General features: G+C 45.1%; 1 protein-coding gene and 3 non-coding genes across 4 annotated transcripts in view; 2 read left to right on the forward strand and 2 right to left on the reverse strand.

The window, feature by feature from the left end:
- The window catches only part of LOC140723491 (uncharacterized), a 321,144-nt gene that overhangs the window by 160,785 nt on the left and 140,843 nt on the right, over positions 1-19,516 (reverse strand). The window lies entirely within an intron of this gene.
- On the forward strand, positions 1,498-1,581 carry trnap-cgg (transfer RNA proline (anticodon CGG)). The gene is given in 2 exon segments: positions 1,498-1,533; positions 1,546-1,581. It is a non-coding gene; the product is annotated as a tRNA-Pro (tRNA).
- trnas-uga (transfer RNA serine (anticodon UGA)) lies at positions 8,572-8,653 on the forward strand. Its single transcript has one exon. It is a non-coding gene; the product is annotated as a tRNA-Ser (tRNA).
- Positions 14,822-14,893, reverse strand: trnae-cuc (transfer RNA glutamic acid (anticodon CUC)). Its single transcript has one exon. It is a non-coding gene; the product is annotated as a tRNA-Glu (tRNA).

Below are 19,516 nucleotides of genomic sequence, written 5' to 3' on the forward strand. Positions count from 1 at the left end.
GAAATCCCCACCATAGGGAACTCCTCTCCACATCCACCGTGTCTGGTCCTGTCTGCAGTCGGTAGGTTTCAATGTGTGTTACGTTCTGCCTGACGTCATCCTTGCTCTCGATGCTTGTTAAACAGGAGGAAGCCTGCTCACGCATGTAAGAAAAAATCTGCAGCAAAATGTCCACTGCTATCCTATGATCGGCAGAAGTTCGCGGAAATCCAGAAATTGCCCACCACGGGTCAATAAATCTCACCTTGAGTGCGAGATAGGACGGCAGCTTACTCTTCTTCTTCGATCAAAGTCAAGAGAAGAAGATCCAGAGAAACGGACCGCACCCAGTCGGACACTTGTGTTGAAAGGGAGGGAAAACGCTGATCAGTTTTGTCCCGGATTTTGTAATGGATTGTGAGAACGTCAGAGGAATTCATCAGGGGCTCTCCGTCAATATCAAAGGCAGCTCGCATTTGTCCTACTGTTCCACGATGTCTCCGACCTCATACCGTCAGGCAGAACGTACCACGGGCTGAGAACAAGGTTTGTTCGGCTGGGTAACATCTTCTTCACCCTGTGAGACTTCTGAACAGCCAGTTGTCATCCACTAAACATTATTTATGGCAACGTCTGTGGCATTATTCACATATGTTTAACTATAATGTTGTACTGGATATGCACTTAATGTCAACTTGTACAGTATACCTCCCGAATATATATTTAGTATCTGGTAATGCTATTGTGTTAACATAATTTTATGTGTTGTATGTGATGTAGGTTTTGTGTTTCCCTGCTCAGACCCAGAAAAACGTTAGTCCAGCTGTTTGCCTGTTTACGGTTTAATAGCAGTAAATTTGAAGCTGAGCTTGAATGATAACTTTGAAGCGGTTTATGTGAAAGCGCAGTTGATGGTGCCACAAAACAAACGGGCAAGGTCAAGGGCGGGATTCGGACGCACGTTTGCAAAACAGAATAGGTTACCAGTACATCGCTTTAACCTCACCACCACCTCGTCGGTTATTCAATGTTCTGCATTCCAACAGGCTGGAGGAACTCAGCAGGCCAGGCAGCATCGACGTGTGAAAATTCGTCCTGAATAAAGTTCTTAATGCGTGTCAGTTATCAAGCGTCTCCGCTGTTCATGAAACAAATGCTTCTATACACCCGCCTGAAATCATGCCAATTATTCACCGTCCAGCAGCCGCCGGGGCAGGGAATTGCTCAGAGGCATCTCCCAATGCAAGAAAAGTATGCTCGGAATTGAGTTTTAAATAAGCGTCCCTTGGTTGGTTCCTTTCCATTGGCAAACGCATTCTGATCTGCTCTACATCAGGTTCCGTTATATTCTTATTTTGACTGAATCAAGTAACGAATACTCTTGTCATCTCAAAGGAATACAGGCCCAACATATATCGAAATCAGGCTCTCCTCTCAACAACGGAGAGGGCAACGGGTTTTCCACCAATTAACTTCAAATGGCTTCGGAGTTCAGTTGTGACGCAATCCGCGAATGCGGGCTCGTTGGTCTAGTGGTATGATTCTCGCTTCGGGTGAAAAAGCATATGCGAGAGGTCCCGGGTTCAAGTCCCGGACGAGCCCCATTATTGGATATTATCAGCGATTTGCTTTACGATTTTTTTGCATTGACACACGAGATATTTTGCAATATCAAACAGAAACACTGGAGAAGGAATTAGAAATAGTTTCCAATGCAGCTAAGTTTGAAGTGTCACATTTTGGAATGTCAGACCATCTGAGTGTTTATTCTAGGAATGATAGAGCACCGGGGAGTGCAAATCAGCAGGGAGAGAGAGTCGGAGAAGGACATCGTTTGCTGAAACCCGTCTCATGTGCAGAGAGACTGTGGGAAAGGTGTTCGGCACGCTGGCCTCAGGAGGTCAGTGTAGGAGTTGGGAGACTGTGTTGCTGTTACACTCTGTTGTTGACATACGTGTAAAATGGAAACAGCGCAGCAGTCTTTGGAAAACGATGGGTCTGCATGTTGATGAGCGCTGTAGACATTCATGTGGAAGAACAAGAAACTGGCAAGTGAACTTATATAGTTTAACCACTTCCCTTTTTCCGACCAGGACACAGGTGCCTCTAACTTGCATACAATATCGGCTTATACACTTCATAGGGTTGCGAATCGGTGCGGGCAGAAATTAGGTGACAAGCGAAACTGCTCACTCCAGTCACATTGCTGTGCCAAACGCTTGGGATTTCGAGAGCTGGAATTTTACCACTGAACTCATTTTCTGCTGATCCATATTGAGAGTCTCAGTTCTGATCTTCATCAACATCTGTCTTACGGATGTGACTTACTTCAGAATCAGAATCAGATTCAAGTTTAATATCTCGGACAGATGTCGAGAAATCTGTTAAATTCGCGGCAGCAGCGCAATCAATGCATGATACATATAGAAATGAAAATCAATCAAATATTCAATTAGAGTAAACATACACATTAAATTGTTAAATTAAAAATAGTGAAAAACAGATAAAAGAGTGATGCAGTGTTCATAGGTTCAATGTCCATTTAGACATTGGATGGCAGAGGGGATGAATTGGTTCCTGAATCGCTGAGTGTATGGCTTTAGTCTTCTGCACCTCCTTCCTGATGTTAACAGTGAGAAGAGGAACGTCCTGGGTGATGAAGTCCTTAATGACGGTCGCCGCCTTTCTGAGGCACCACTACATGTAGATGGCCTGGATACAACGGAGGCCTGTCCCCAGGGCGGAGCTGACTGATTTCCTAACTTACTGCCAGTCTCGCCGCTGGCTTTTCGGGGCAGCGATGAAGATCCTCCATTCCTGTCAGTCGGCAGCGTTCAGGGATTCATTCATCGTGTCAGTAGCGTCCTCTTGGTTTTCACAATTCCCTGCAAAGTCCCGGGTAGCGATTCAGAAATACCGACGGGTACATATGTAAATGGACTCTTCATTTTCGATTCACTGAACTTTTCTTTGACCAGTTAGGCTTGATATCTCTGAGCTGAACCCTCGAATTTGTGGGAGCGGGGGAACTCTCTCAGTCTGCCCTCTACCATTTGACTTGTTTGGCAAGAGTGACCCTACCAAGAGCCAAAGCATTAACTCCTAACTCCAGCCAGCTTCGCTCTCCAGGTTACTGAGCCAGGCAAGCCTTCACACCGCGACTAGGTTGTGTTCTGTTTGGAGTCTATGGATGTGATCACTAATTACAAGCCAACCCTGAGACGAATACCAGGAATGTCTGACAACATACCGAGCTGAAACCAATGACGTGAAAGTGACAGTCTCAGCCCATCCTGCGTTTGCAGTGAAATGTGCAAACCCTTTCTGAAGAGTGTCGTTCCCGTGACGCCGCTCGCTGCTCCATTCTGTAGACACTGAACCATTTCAGCAACGACCAAGGACTGATTACTCACAGTCACTCACACCGGGTACTCCGGAGGAAAAGCCATTGCGTTGACTGTACTGCTGATCAATGACAGGGACCGGTGTAGCATCGAGGAGACGGTGACTTTCCCTGCTACCCATGCTGCACTCGGAACTTGGAGGAACACATCGTTTACGTTGATTCTGCAGGCAATCCCGTTTCTAATGACACCAATAGGCGTCTCAGCATCAGATGGATATGCTGGTTGGGTGGAGTCGAAGCAACAACCTTCTCATCAATTTTAGTAAGACCAGGGAATTAATTGTACTCCAGGGAGAATGCGTCAGGTGAACAAACGCAAATCCTCACTGGAGGTTCAGAACGGTGAATCTATGGAATTTGTTGCCACGGGCGGCAGTTGAGGCCGGGTCACTGGGTGTATTTAAGGCGGAGATTGATAGGTTTCTGAGTAGTCAGGGCATCAAAAGTTATGGTGTGAAGGAGGGGGAATGGGACTAAAGGGGAGATTGGATCAGCTCATGATGAAATGGCGGAGCAACCTCGATGGGCCGAATGGCCGACTTCTGCTCCTTTGTCTTATGGTCCTATGGTCTTCTGCGTGAACATCTTCAGGTTCCTGGGCGTCGACATCTCAGCGGATCCATCCTTGTCCCAACATGCTGACGCGGTCACTGTGCAGACGTCATAATTGTTCATTAATGCGATTTAGAGTGCTGTCGAAGAATCAAATGCATTTCTGTGGGCGTACGTGGACAGCATTGTCAGTTCTTGCGTCACAGTCTGGTGTGGGGCGGGGCTCCAATGCGTAGGATCGAAAGAAGGGGCAGAGTACTGTAGTGACGTGCACGCCTCGCCAATATCGAGGACATGTTCTCAATACGGTGCCAAAAGAAGGCTGGGTGCATTATTCAGGACCATCACCAGACCAAACATGCCCTCTACATATTTCTACCCACGGGGGTGGGGAGTGGGGGAGTGTGGCGTGGGGTGGTGGATGTAGAGGAGTCTGAAAATAGAAAATCACATTTTTATTAAGAGCCGCTTTTTCTGCTCAGCTTAGACATTTCTCAACACATGAACGCATGAACTGTCCCTAACAATTCCCTTTTTTTAATTTCTATTTATTTTATTTATTGTAATTTATAGTGATGTACAGAAAATTTTTAAAAATCCTTAGTGAGAGATAACATAGGATCAGAGGATGGGAGTTATATGCAGGCCTCTAGCAGTCGACTTTGAGTACAAATGACAACGGGAGATGCACAAGTCATGTGAAAATGGCAATATTACGATGGTCATTATAGGATCTCAACATGCAGGTAGTTTGGGAATGCCTACTGAATGGTTTTTTAGAGTACATTGTGGTTGAGCCCCTGAGGAAAAGGCAGTTGTGGATTGTGTGCTGTGTTGTGCTTTGACCAGGTAGATTAGTATACAGGAATGCTTCAGAGACAGTGATTGTAATGTGATCGATTTTATCCTGCAGTCTGAGAGCGAGAATCTAAAATTAGACGTATGAGTATTCCATGCAGTAAGTGGAACTGCAGTGGCACGAGTGAGGAGAATAGAAAGGTGCAAACGGTTAATATTATTCTCAAAGCCTGCATGTACAATACAACTCTGATATTTGTCTGCTCCATACGGCAATTAAATACCGAGAGACCATCGGTTTTCATGGAAGGACAAACATCAACCCCGGCACGAGAAAAGAAAAGAAACAAATCTCGCAAACCCCAAAATGCCTCCTCTCCGCAGCAAAAAATATACAGCGACAATAGCAGTCCCCCACACATCACTGGCAGAAAGAAAGTCCGTGAAGATAACAGTCCTCGACCCCGTCACTCGCATGGAAACACAATAGCAATAGCAGTTCCCGTCCACGTCATTCGCAGAGAAAATAAATCAGGGGCGATAACAGTCCTCGACCCTGTCACTCGCAGAAAACAACAGCGACCTAAGTCTAGGGCTGGCCAAGTCGATTGGAAAGGGGAACCAGCAGGGTTAACGGCAGATCCAGCAGGGCTGGTGTTCTAGGGGCAATTGGAAAGGCGCAGGATAGATGCATCACAAATAAGAATAAATATTCGATAGGGAGAGTGAGGCAACAGTGGCTGATACTGGAAAGTAAAGACAGCATAAAGGCAAAACTGAGGGCTTATAATATAGCAAACATTAGTGGGAAGCTGGAGGTTTGGGATGCTTTCAAGATACAAAAGAAAGCAAATAAAATTTGATGAGAGGAAAAATTAAATGGCTAATAATAGAGAAAATATCATTTTTTCGGACATATGAAGAATAAAAGGGATGCGAGAGTGGATGTCAGAAAGCTGGAAAATGACGCGGAAGAAGCTGTAATGGGGGGGGGGGGGAGAATAGACAGACGAACTGAATGAATATTTTGCTCTGTGGAAGACTCCAGCATAATGGCACCGATGAACATGGGTCAGAGGGCATCAGTGAGAGTGGATGTTATGACTCTGGAGAAGGTGCCTGTGAAGCTGAAAGCCCTGAAGCTGTATGTCAACGGGACCAGTTGGACTACACCCCAGGGTTCTAAAAGGGGGAACTGAAGATTCTCGAGGCAATAATAGTTCTCCTTCACGTAGCATTACATTCTAGAATAGATCCTGATGGTTGAAAAATTGGGATTGTCACTCCACTCTGAAAGAAGATAGATAGATAGATAGATAGATAGATACTTTATTCATCCCCATGGGGAAATTCAACTTTTTTTCCAATGTCCCATACACTTGTTGTAGCAAAACTAATTACATACAATACTTAACTCAGTAAAAAATATGATATGCATCTAAATCACTATCTCAAAAAGCATTAATAATAGCTTTTAAAAAGTTCTTAAGTCCTGGCGGTAGAATTGTAAAGCCTAATGGCATTGGGGAGTATTGACCTCTTCATCCTGTCTGAGGAGCATTGTATCGATAGTAACCTGTCGCTGAAACTGCTTCTCTAAAGAAAATATAAGAAAGGTAGCCTGACTTCAACGTGTTCAAAAACTCAAAGATTCAAACACATTTAAGATCAAAGACAGTTGAGGAGAAAGGGAGAAGATTTGTCAAATAGATCATCGTGTGGTACGGTGATGCACATTAGAAGGAAAGATACGGTGGCATTCAAAGGTTTGGGCACCCCTGGTCAAAATTTCTGTTACTGTCAACAGCTAAGCGATTAAAAGATGACCGGATTTCCAAAAGGCATAAAGTTAAAGATGACACATTTCTTTAATATTTTAAGCAAGATTACTTTTTTTGTATTTCCATCTTTTACAGTTTCAAAATAACAAAAAAGGTAAAGGGCCCGAAGCACAGGTTTGGGCACCCTGCATGGTCAGTACTTAGTAATACCCCCTTTGGCAAGTATCACACCTTGTAAAGACTTTCTGTAGCCAGCTAGGAGTCATTCAATTTTTGTTACGGGGACATGCGCCCACTCTTCCTTGCAAAAGGCTTCTCGCTCTGTGAGATGCTTGGGCCATCTTGCATGCAATGCTCTTTTGAGGTCTATCCACAGATTGTTGATGATGTTTAAGTCGGGGGATTGTGAGAGTCATGGCAGAACCTTCAGCTTGTGCTTCTGGAGGTAGTCCTTGGTGGATTTTGATGTGTGTTTAGGATCATTATCCTGTTGTAGAAGCCATCCTCTTTTAATCTTCAGCTTTCTTACAGATGGCGTGATGTTTCCTTCCAGATTTTGCTGGTAATTAATAGAATTTATTATTTCCTCTACCAGCGAATTGTTCCCTGTGCCACTGGCTGCAAGACAAGCCCAACGTATGATGGATCCAACCCCGTGCTTAACAGTTGGTGAGGTGTTCTTTTCATGAAATTCTGCACCCTTTTTTCTCCAAACATACCTTTGCTCATTGCGGCCAATAAGTTCTATTTTAACTTCAACACTCCACAGGACTTGTTTCCAAAATGCATCAGGCTTGTTATAAATGTTAACACAAAGTATACTGCAGATGCAGATTTTGTTATAAATCTTCCTTTGCAAACTTCTGAAGCTGTATTTTGTGGTAAGGACGCAGGATAGGTTTTCTTCTGTTAACTCATATTTGAAGAGATGTCGCTGCACAGTAGAACAGCGCACCACCACTCCAGAGTCTACTAAATCTTCCTGAAGGTCTTTTGCAGTCAAACGGGGGCTTCGATTTGCCTTTCTAGCAATCCTAAGAGCAGTTCTCCCGGAAAGTTTTCTTGGCCATCCAGACGTCAACTTGACCTCTACCGTTACTGTTAACTGCCATTTCGTAATTACATTGCGAACTGAGGAAACGTCTAACTGAAAACGCTTCGCTATCTTCTTATAGCCTTCTCCTGCTTTGTGAGCATCATGTATTTAACTTTCAGAGAGCTAAGCAGCTGCTTAGAGTAGTCCATGGCTGCTGATTGTTGGGACAAGTTTTGAGGAGTCATGGTATTTATAAAGCTTTGAAATTTGCATTACCGGGTTTTTCTTAACGATGAATCTGAACAAGCTATGCCCTAACAAGCTAATTAAGGTCTGAGACCATGGTAAAAGTTATCTGAGAGCTCAAATCTCTTGGGGTGCCCAAACTTTGTATGGTGCTCCTTTCATTTATTCCACTCTAAGAATATACAAAAACAAAAGTGATGCACAATCTTGCTTAAACCTTTAAAAAGAATGTTTCATTTTTAAATTTATGACTTTTGGAGATCACTTCATCGTCTACTTCCTTATCTATTCACAGTAACAGAAATTTTCACCAGAGGTGCACACACTTTGGCACGCCACTGTAAAAAAATCTCCAAATGAGGACAGTTTTCAGAAATCAGAGGTGCAGAGAGACCTTGTGCAACGTTTACTAAATGTTTACTTCCAGGCTGAGTCAGTGGTAAAGGGAGGCAAATGCAATTCTCACATTCAGTTCAGGAGGGGTAGAATATAAAAGCAACAATGTAATGTTGACATATGTCCGTCATTATAAACCTGATTCTGATTCTGACCTTTATCCCCAACAGTGGAAATCTCCTTCATTTACGATACTGACGCCTGTGTTATCTCTCCACATTCACATTCTAACCTAACGGGATTGAAACAAATTCCACAGCTCTCCAATTATACTATTGGTATTGCAATGATGATTCACCATTTCCGTTAATGAAAATAAATTAAGTACAACCCTCACTTCAGGTGCAGTGCTACGGTTAGTGCTGAACATTAATGGAGCTGCGATGGCCGAGTGGTTAAGGCGTTGGACTTGAAATCCAATGGGGATTCCCCGCGCAGGTTCGAACCCTGCTCGTAGCGTTCATACTACAGGCAACAGCGTGTAATGTGCCAATAAAATTTAACACCCTGGATGCTGTCTGAGCGCTGCCCCCAAACTTTGTTCAGTTGACAATCTGCAGCTGCCTTGCAAAATACCTGATCCACCCATCGGCTCGCCATCTCTGTTTCGTGAACAGTTTCCTTTGACAGCCTCACCGCAACTTTATTTTAACTTAATCCCGAAGAGGTACAGGACCTCACACATTCCTGCATTCCTCTTTATTCAAAATAAACACTTTTGTCCAGTTTGTGCCCTCACTGAACGAACCAATTGCAGACTAAATATTCTCATTGCAGCCCGCTGTCAGGCTACGTCACTTCTGACGCCACGTCATCAGCCTCACACAGTAAGGACAGCTCATCAATAATCGACCGTCATGACACTACCGATAAAAATTCTTCCAATCTGCAAAGGAGCAACGTCGACACGGATGGCACCGGATATTCGTGTTGATCTTGGGTGTCTAAGGTTATGAGACAGAAACACACACTCAGCGGTTCAGGAACAGCTTCTTCCCGTCTGCAATCAGAATCACGAATGGACTTTTAAGCTTAGAACACTATCTCACTTTTTTAATATACAGTATTTCTGTTTTTGCATATTTTTCATGATCTATTCAATATAGGTAATTGATTTACTTGTGTATTTATTATTATGTTTTATTTCATTTGTTGTTATTATTATTTTCTCTCTCTGCTAGATTATGTATTTCATTGAACTGCTGCTGCTAAGTTAACAAATTTCCCGTCACGTGCCGGAGATAATAAACCTGATTCTGATTTTCTGTTCAACGCGGTACTTCCCCGATTCGGTTTTCATTAACGACATGGATTTCGAGGTACTGAATTCTGGTACCGCATCCAACACAAATCTGGAGCCGGTAACACTTTCTTCAACAGATCGACTGGGGAGATTCGCGAATTTGTGGAATTGACATCCCATATTTCCGTCAGTTCGATGCTCGCAGCATTTTTAGCTGAGAATATGTACCAGATTAGGAGGTCCTGATTCAGTATTTCAACGCAAAACATTGAAAATTTCTTCCACCAAATCACCCCCACCCCCCCCACCACACCCGCATATGCTGGTCGAGGTCTTGAGTTTCTACTGCACGAAAATAACTGACAGTGATTAAATTCATCTGTATCTGGTGACGGATCTAACCGAGGGGGTCGTGCATTACACGTAATTGGTGATTACTTCAAAGTGGACTCAAATTTATATTAATGCGCACATCTATGTGTACACACAAGCGCAATGTAAGATGTACTTGCTGATGGGTGGGGACGGGTGGAAACTCGCCAAATCGACATGCTACGATATTTAGCTACGATATTTTTACTTTGCCTAACAATAGATTTTCAGTAGGAACAGGACGATTGATGCCGGTGTGTTCTACAACTGTACAGATGCAGAGTACCTCGCTTCGTTCACCAACGTACTTCCTTACGTTCGACAGCGGGCGATTTATCGCTCTGAGCAGAACTCTTGAACCAAATCAGAACTACCTTTGGAATTTTAAGAATTAGTGGCACTGATTTAATGTCAATTGTCTTGATAATTGAAGAAACTGGGAGAATGGCATCAATAAGTATATCTGTTGAAGGGCAATTTGTAAACGCATGAACCATTTCTCCTCCTCAGTACAAACGGTGATAATACTTACGAGACCTGCAGCGTTCGAGTTTAAATGAAGGGACGGACAGATCCACTTCGTTCTGTCGGTGAGGTGAGTTACTCTGGTGGTCAAGAAGACACTGGGAGGAAAACAGTGGGCGAAAGTGAACATGAAATTGATAAACTGCCGTGTAACTCTCTCTCTCTCTCTCTCTCTAAAGGCCTTTCAAACTCCCCCGTTTATCTCTCTTGTCCTGTCTACGATGTGACTCTCTCTCCTGCCTCACTTCCATGTCTCGCTCTTTCTCTCGTTCTCTAACGCATATACACGCACTATCCCGCGTGCGCGCGCACACACATTCTCCTCTGTCTCTCTCTCTCTCTCTCTCTCTCTCTCTCTCTCTCTCTCTCTTTCTCCACATCTCACTCCCTCACTCCCACACTTTCCTCACAAGTTGAAGCGAACGCTTAGCTATCAGTATTCGTGTTCAGTGAAGGGACTGCGTGAATGCAGTGGGACGTTTATAGATTTTCCTTTACAAGACAGCTCGGGTGGAGAGCAGGGGAGTGGGTGTAAGCTGGTGCTGAAATGTCGGGCGAACAGGTAATATGACATGAAGGAGTAGCGATTTTTTAAACAAATCTGCTCCTGGACTTTGATTCAGTGCTCCGTTAAGACACGACAATCACATGAAATTTCGGTTAGCTGAAAACATTTGAATTTTCAACTTATAAAAATATTTACATATTCAATAAGAAATGTTGTTCAGCCGCGGCTGGGAGAGGGAAGATTGAGATTATGACTGATTCGCTGAAGTGGGCAGCACGGTCTCGGAACACGAAAAGCTTTCGCCATTTCATATCAACTCACTGTACAGACTCCTCATTGCTCTCCTGTCTAGCGAGCCATATTGCCATAGACAAATCGGTTCGCTGACCTTCCGTCAAAATCACCCTCGCCAATTGTCTCTGACGCGGCTTAATGGTCCGACATCAACCGGACACTCTTTAATAGTCCGACATCAACCAAACTCGTCAAATGACGGGCAAACTACCTACCTCCCATTCGTGTATGCAGATGTCAATCTAGTGTGTTATCCAATTGCGGAAAGGGTTTCACCCAAGAGTAGTTTCCTCCCACAGACTCTGACTGCTTCTTCCTCCCCAAAGTCCCGTCAATACCGAGCAAAGCTCAGAACAATGTCCCATTATATAACGTTGATATCCATATGCTTCTGATCGAAGCTGGGGCGCTGTCAGGGCGTCGAAATAAAGCCGGGCGACAGAAGTTTATCTCCTCTCACATGGGGAGACGGTTGACGATTTGGTGGAGGACACCGACCGACTTTTGACCGGCAACTGCTGTATGGGGGGGGGGAGGATTGAGAAAAAGTCTGGGCCAGCCTGATCTTATTGAATGCCGGGGCTGGCTGAAGAGGTCTAGAGACTCGCCCTTCTTTCTGTTGTCTGTCTGTTTAAAGAAAAGGAATAAACAGGCCTTTCTTTGGCCTGGATGCTCCCCCGTGGATATAATAGTTCGCAATCTATGTCATCAGTTTGCCTGAGGAATCATTTCCAAATCGGAAACTGGCACAAGATTTTTATCTATTTTTTTGTTAATGATGCAGAATTGTACAATTTATGTTTTGCGTACTGTCTGTCTTTTCGAGCCTGTAATGATGCTGCAAGTGTTTCATTGTACCTGTCCCTCACCGTCCCTGTGCACACGGCAATAAACCCGACCGGACCTGACAATACTCACTGAGATTTGAGCAGTGATGACCCCGGGCAGATGAGTCAAGGTGATGTCGGCAAACTGAGTGAGTAGGACCAGAGTCCAATATGGGGAATGTATGGTCACCCTCTTCTACAGAGAGACAGCATCTCTGAGTGGATTGAGGTGCAGTGAGTAGTGAAGATCAAATCTACATTGTATCGATTGCAAGCTATTGTCTGTAAGACCTCGCACAGTTATTTCCAGCTTTATTGAGACTACACCTGCAATAATTTTTCAAAGTCATGTTTTCATTGTCTAACAAGTGTCATACAGAACAAATAACGAATCGCTGCAGAAACGGTGGACAGCGGGTCAGGCAGCATTTGTGGGCGGAGAGAGATAAAACACATTTCCGATACACACACTGACGCTGAGCTAAACGTGGAGAGCAGATGACCAGTATGGAGAGTTAAGGAATGGGCAAGAGTTGGGCGGGTGCAAGTGAGGATGTGTGGTAGTCAGCTCTATATGGGAGACTTCTGGTATGACACCACTCACCATATGCAGAATTCTCAGACCGAAAAGAGCAGGAAGTCCTTCTTGGAGGTAGAGAGGCTACAGAAGATTGGAGAATTGACAATGAGATGCAAGTGCAGGGGGATATATGGTCACACACTTTGATATCAGAAACGAAGGAGAAGAATTTCTAAAAGGAGGGAACATGCGCACAAGAAGACTGAAGCGCTAAGAGCCTTGGGAGTCCGTGTACAGGCCTCCCATTGTGACGTACACACCGGCACCATAATGTCCCAAAGGTTAATTTGCAGGGCGAGTCTGTGATGAGGAAGGCCAATGCGATGCTCGCATTCATTTCAAGAGGACTGGAATATAAAGCAAGGATGTGATTCAGAGACTTTATAAAGAACTGGCAGGGCCTCGCTTGGAGTATTGTGAGCAGTTTTAGTTCCCTTACCTGAGAGAGTATGGCTGAAGCTGGAGAGGGTTGAAAGGAGATTCAGAGGAATGATGCTGGGATTGAATGGCTAGTGATATGAAGAGCGTTTGATGGCGCCGGGCCTGCATTCACTGGATGCGCGGGATCTCATTGGAAGCTATCGAATGGTGAAAGGCCTTGACAGGGCGGATGTTGAGAGGATGTTTCCTATGGTGGGAGTATCTAAGACCAAAGGACGCAGACTCGAGATAGAGGAACATCCTTTTAGAACAGAGATGAGGAGTGAGTTGTTCAGCTAGCGAGTGGCGAATCTGTCGGATGTTGCCACAGACCCCTGTGGAGTCCGAGTCTCTTTGTATATTTGTCAGAGATCAATAGATTCATAATTGATCAGGGAACGAAATGATACCAGCAGAAAGCAGGAGAATGGGGCTGATAGGAAATGTCGAAGCAAACCCGATGGGCCAAACGGCCTAATTCTGCTCCTATATTTTGTGGTCTTATGGTGCTGAATCAGGCGGATGCAGGTTAAACACAGACAGGAATGGGGTTGTTGTGGCAGCAAGTTAATACACACAATAATTCAAAATAAGCACATTATCCAGTTCGCCTACCAGCCCCAACTAGGAGTTCAGGATGCCATCGTCTACTTACTGAACCGTGTCTACGCCCTTCTGGACAAGCCGGCGAGCACTGTGAGGGAGGGTCATGTTTTTTGACTTGTCCAGTGCGTTCAACACCATTCGCCCTGCTCTACTGGGTGAGGATCTGACAGTGATGCAGGTGGATGCTTCCCTGGTGTCATAGATTATTCATTACCTGACTGGCAGACCACAGTTCGTCCACTTGCAACACTGTGTGTCAGACAGAGTGGTCAGCAGCACTGGAGCTCCACAGGTGACTGTCCTGCCTCCCTTCCTCTTCACCATCTACACCTCGGACTTCAACTACTGCACAGAGATTTGCCATCTTCAGAAGTTTTTTAATGACTCTGCCATAGTTGGAAACATCAGCAAGGGAGATTAGGTTGAGTACAGGGCTACGGTGGGAAACTTTGTCACATGGTGTCAGCTGAGTCATTTGCAGCTTCATCTGAAAAAGACTAAGGAGCTGGTGATGGACCAGAGGAGGGCTAAGGCACCGGTGACCCCTGTTTCCATCCAAGGGGTCAGTGTGGACATGACGGAGGATTGCAAATACCTGGGGATACGAAATGACAACAGACTGGACTGGTCAAAGAACACTGAGGCTGTCTACAAGAAGGGTCAGAGCCGTCTCTAATTCCTGAGCAGACTGAGGTCCTTTGACATCTGCCGGACGATGCTGAGGATGTTCTACGAGGCTGTGGTGGCCACGGCTATCATGTTTGCTGTTGTGTGCTGGGGCAGCAGGCAGAGGGTAGCAGACACCAACTGAATCAACAAACTCATTCGTAAGGCCAGTGATGTCGTGGGGGTGGAAATGAACTCTCTGACGGTGGTGTCTGAAAAGAGGATGCATGCCATCTTGGACAATGTCTCATATCCAATCCATAATGTACTGGTTAGGCACAGGAGTACATTCAGCCAGAGACTCATTCCACCGAGATGCAACACCGAGCGTCATAGGAAGTCATCCCTGACTGTGGCCGTCAGACTTTACAGCTCCTTCCTCGGAATGTCAAACACCCTGAGCCAATAGTCTGGTCCTGGACTAATTTCCACGGCATAATCTACCTATTATTATTTAATCATTCATGGATTTATATTGCTATATTTCTACACTATTCTTGGTTGGTGCGACTGCAACGAAACCCAATTTCCTTCGGGATCAATAAAGTATGTGTGTCTGATTAAATTACAGCAGGCAATATTTCAATTCCCTGACCGGGAATCGAACCCGGGCCGCGGCGGTGAGAGCGCCGAATCCTAACCACTAGACCATCAGGGAATCTGACGAAACACTGCCTACAGCAATAGACAACTATCAAACCCAGCAAAATGTAAAACAAAACTTGCAGATAAATAATAATAATGAATAAATGTGATAAATATTGCCACGAATCTACTGCTCAGCACTTTGCAGATCTCTTGTTCACCCAGTGCTTCAGGTTAAGGAACAGTCCGGACTCTGAATGAATCAGTGGGAAACACTCGTTGTCCAGTGTTTTTATGAAGATGGTGACATTCATTTTCTCCTATGAGCCCTCGGTCATTCTTGTTTCCGTCTATCTCCTCGAAGCAGTTCAGTAGTCGGCCCTCCGATTCCCGCGACATTGTTGCCGATACATCTGTTGTCTTGTTCCTTATCCTCCGCCTGGGTGGAGGTAGGAGAAAGAAAACCAGACGTTCATAATGCCCGAAATATGTTCTGAGGGTAGAATGGTAGGCTTTCCTGATCGTACTCTAGCAGTGGTCGAGTGTGTGGGAGCCCCGGTACTGAGGATGACGCGCTGATGACAAATGAGCTTAGAATTCATTAAATAAGACTGATAGAAACCCCTGCAATGATTTGAAAGTCCTCAGCTTAGGCAGTTCCTTGTTTGCTGTTCGCGGCACTCAGTACATGGTATTCTTGCTTAACATCTGCTCTGGCGGTATGTGAAGCGCCGTCCGGATCAATGAGGAGAACCTCTCGGTAGCAGCACCGACAGAACTCAATCATTGGATGTTGTGATTGGGAGAACAAGGGTGCGGCAAGACCGCTATATACAGAGAGCATGAAGAATTTATCACAAAACAACACCGCCGTTCCACCCCCCGCCCACCCACCAGCCCCACAATAATACCTTCCTATCTTGTCCGAACGGTGGATTGAGAAGCCATACGGCTGTTCCACCGAACTGAGCCATGTCTCCATGAAACAGAGAAGACAGCAGCCCCTCATTTCCCTCCGAAACTGCAATGTTGTGCTTACGTAATGTATTGTGTTTTCAAGTAATTCGCCTTTGGCTAAGAAGATGCTGGGTAAAGGACTCTTCGTAGCCCATCGATTTAGTCTGGCTTGAAGTCTTCCGAACCGACTTCTTTTCCGGCAATGGTAATGGCTGACCTTCGCTGATCGCTGAAAGGTGCCGCACCTGCATTCCCGAGAGTCAAGTCCATCTGGTCCTTCAGCAGCTCGTTAAACTGCCGATTAATTTAGACAGCTCAAATGTACGTTTCTTAAAGGGAAATTAGGGGTTTCACATTGCAGCGACAGTGGTTCAGCAGATATAAATCTAGACATTTTGCGAGCTGTCAGCAATACGTCGCGTGTATCGCCAGTGCCATCGTGGATCTTTGGATTTATAAACAAACCTCAACTTTCCTAAATCCTTATCAATAATCTAGACATCCCGCTCTTACTTGAGCCTAAAAAGTGCATCACCTCGCACGTCATCTCTCTCCCGTCTATCCCCCTCCCGCTTTCTACCGACACCAAACACCCGACTCCGATCTCTCTCCCCATCGAAAATCTTTCACGAATCCCCGATCTCTCGTCACACCAGTTCCCTCGACTTCCTCGCCCTCCCTCCCCCTGGTCTTTATCTACCTTCCTCTTCCTCTCGCTACCTCACCAGTCTCTGTCCCAGTCACTTTCTCCCTTGTCCCTCTCTCTCTTCTCTCTGGCCAGAGTCGACTCCTTTCCCGGGTATTACCTTTTCTCTTCATTGACTGTTCATGGAGTGTCTTGGAGTGAAGATGACGTCTGAACCTACGTGTTTTATAATTGAAATAATAAAAGTTACTTGTTGGTAAGTACGGATTCTCTGTACCTCGCTGACCATTATTACAAGGGGTGATTCACCCATACAAGCTGTCCACCAACAAGTCCCATCCTCTGCACGGTGTTACCATCGGGATGGAGATACAGAAGCGTGAAAGCTCACGCTCAGTGAATCAGGAACAGCTTCTTCCCCGCCGCCGCCAGCAACTCAGGTTTTTTTTTCCTCTAAATTTATTTAATTGCACTGTAAAGTTAACAAATTTCACCACATACCCCGATGATATTAAATCTGGTTCTGATCCTGATTCAGATGAAGGGAGATGTGTTAGTTTGAACTTAAATTAGTTGAAAAGTTATCAGAACCTCGTGAGACGATGGGCTGTAGTGTGCTGTAATACACATACATAACCATATAACCATATAACAATCACAGCACGGAAACAGGCCATTCCGGCCCTCCTAGCCCGTGCCGAACTCTTAATCTCACCTAGTCCCACCTACCCGCACTCAGCCCATAACCCTCCACTCCTTTCCTGTCCATATACCTATCCAATTTTGCCTTAAATGACACAACTGAACTGGCCTCTACTACTTCTACAGGAAGCTCATTCCACACAGCTATCACTCTCTGAGTAAAGAAATACCCCCTCGTGTTACCCTTAAACTTTTGCCCCCTAACTCTCAAATCATGTCCTCTCGTATGAATCATTCTATGCTCTATGCTCTATCTAGGTACAGTATCTCACTATTTAAGTCCAAACGATTAATTATTTAAAGCTACGACGCCTTCCTTTTCCAGATTACTCTCAATGCGTCTGATAATACTGCAGGAGAATTTAACAAGAGGCCAGAAATGTGAGTGCCGACCGCTGGGTGATATTAATGGTTTTGCTTGGAAGGGACACGTCACGTACTACGTAATGAGGAATTGTCCTCGGTGTTTGGACTACGCTGGTCATGGGGTATGAAGGGAAGTATCTGGGCAGACAGGAATATTAGCGATAGTCAGCATGGACCAGTGCGTGGTAGGTCATGTCTAACCAATCTCTCAGAGCTTTACGAGGTAGTTACCAGGAATGGTGTGAAAGGCAAGGCAGTGGATGCCGTCTAACAGGGACTTCAACAAGGAATTTCTCAAGGTTCCGTAGGGGAGGATGCTCGAGGAGGTTCAGTCGTTTGGCTTTCATGATGAGGTAGTAAATTGGATTCGCTTGGCTATTTTGGGAAAGCTAGAGTGTGGTAATGCATGGTTGTCTCTCTGACTGGGCACCTGTGATGAGTGGAGTGCCCCAGGGATCGTCGCTGTGCCCGTAGTTGTTTGTAAATCCATATCAACGATCTTGGTAATAATGTCGTTAGCTTTGCTGATGACAACAACATTGCTGAGTGTAGTCGACAGCGAGGAAGAGTACCGGAATATGAAACGGTATCTGGGACAGCTGGAAAAATGGGTCGGAAAATGTCAGATCGCATTTAACATACACAACTCTGGGGGGCGAGCCAGGGTTGGTCTGACACAATGAGAAATAGGGCACTGAGGAGTACGATAGAACCGACGAATCTGAGAACGCAGGTCCGTAATTCAATGAAGGTTGCGGCAAAGTTACACAGGGTGGTAAAAACAGCTTTTCGCACGTCGGCTCTCCTGGACCAAAGCACTGAGTACAGGAGTTGGGATGTTATGTTGCTGTGGGGCCGAATTTGGAATATTGTGTGCGGTTGGGCTCATCTGCCTGCAGGAAAGATGCAAGTAAGATTGAAAGAATGCAGAAAAAAATCTATACGGCTATTGAAGGGAAAGAATGTTTTGAATTAAAAGGTAAGATCACATTTGTCAACACTTTATTCCCGAGCGGGTAGTGGACTGAGGGGAGATTTGATGGAGGTATACAACATTATGAGGTGTATAGAGAGTGTAAATGCAAGCGGGCTTTCTGCACTGATGTTAAGCGAGAATAAAACTGGAGATCATGCGTAAAGGGTGAAATGTGAAATGTTTAAGGGAAACATGAGGGGAAACTTCTTCACTCAGAGGGTCGACAGAGTCTAGGCAGTGCGAACAACGCAAATGGTAATTGAGATTCCAATGTCAACGTTTAAGTGATGATTGCAGAAGTACATGGATGTGAGGGATATGGATGGCCACGGTCCTGGTGAGGTCGATGGGAGGTGGCAATGTAAATAATTCCTCACTGACTGGACGGGCTGAGGACGCTGTTTCTGTACAATGGTTTCCTAAGGCTGTCTGACTGTCTGCCTTCAGGTGTGTCAAACTCATTTTAGGTCACGAGCCGGATTGAGCAAAATGCAGCTTCATGCGGGCCGGATCAGTCGGACGCGTGCGAACGCAGCTTTTGTTGCCTCCGTTTTTTCAGCCTGCTCTCATGTGTCTCAGTCTCTGCTATAACTACAAAGTGTTTCACTTTACAAATTCCGTTTCTTATGAAGAAGACTGCCGAGGAAGACTGCCGAATAAACACTAAAAACCCTGAAAACCTGGTACCTGAATAAACTCAGCATTAGCCATATCATACGCCATAGGCGCTTCGATTACTGGGGCCAGCTTTAATAGTAATTAGATATTATCTCGCGGGCCAAAGATAATTCAACCGCGGGCCGGATTTGGCCCGCGGGCCTTGACTTTGACATATATGGTCTACTACATCATCTGCCTTCTGTTAGGATACCAATTCTGAATCAAGGCAGCCCGGTTGCCCTGGATCCCATGCCTCCTGACTTTCTGAATGAGTCTACTTCGGGGAACTGATCAAACGCCTGACCATGATTAATGCCCCCTCATCGACTGTTCTGATTCTTCTGTTTGTTTTATTTTCACTTTTTCAAATAATTCAATCTGGCTCATAA

This window comes from Hemitrygon akajei, unplaced genomic scaffold (genome assembly GCF_048418815.1).
Source record: "Hemitrygon akajei unplaced genomic scaffold, sHemAka1.3 Scf000115, whole genome shotgun sequence".
Classification (NCBI taxonomy): Eukaryota; Metazoa; Chordata; class Chondrichthyes; order Myliobatiformes; family Dasyatidae; genus Hemitrygon; species Hemitrygon akajei.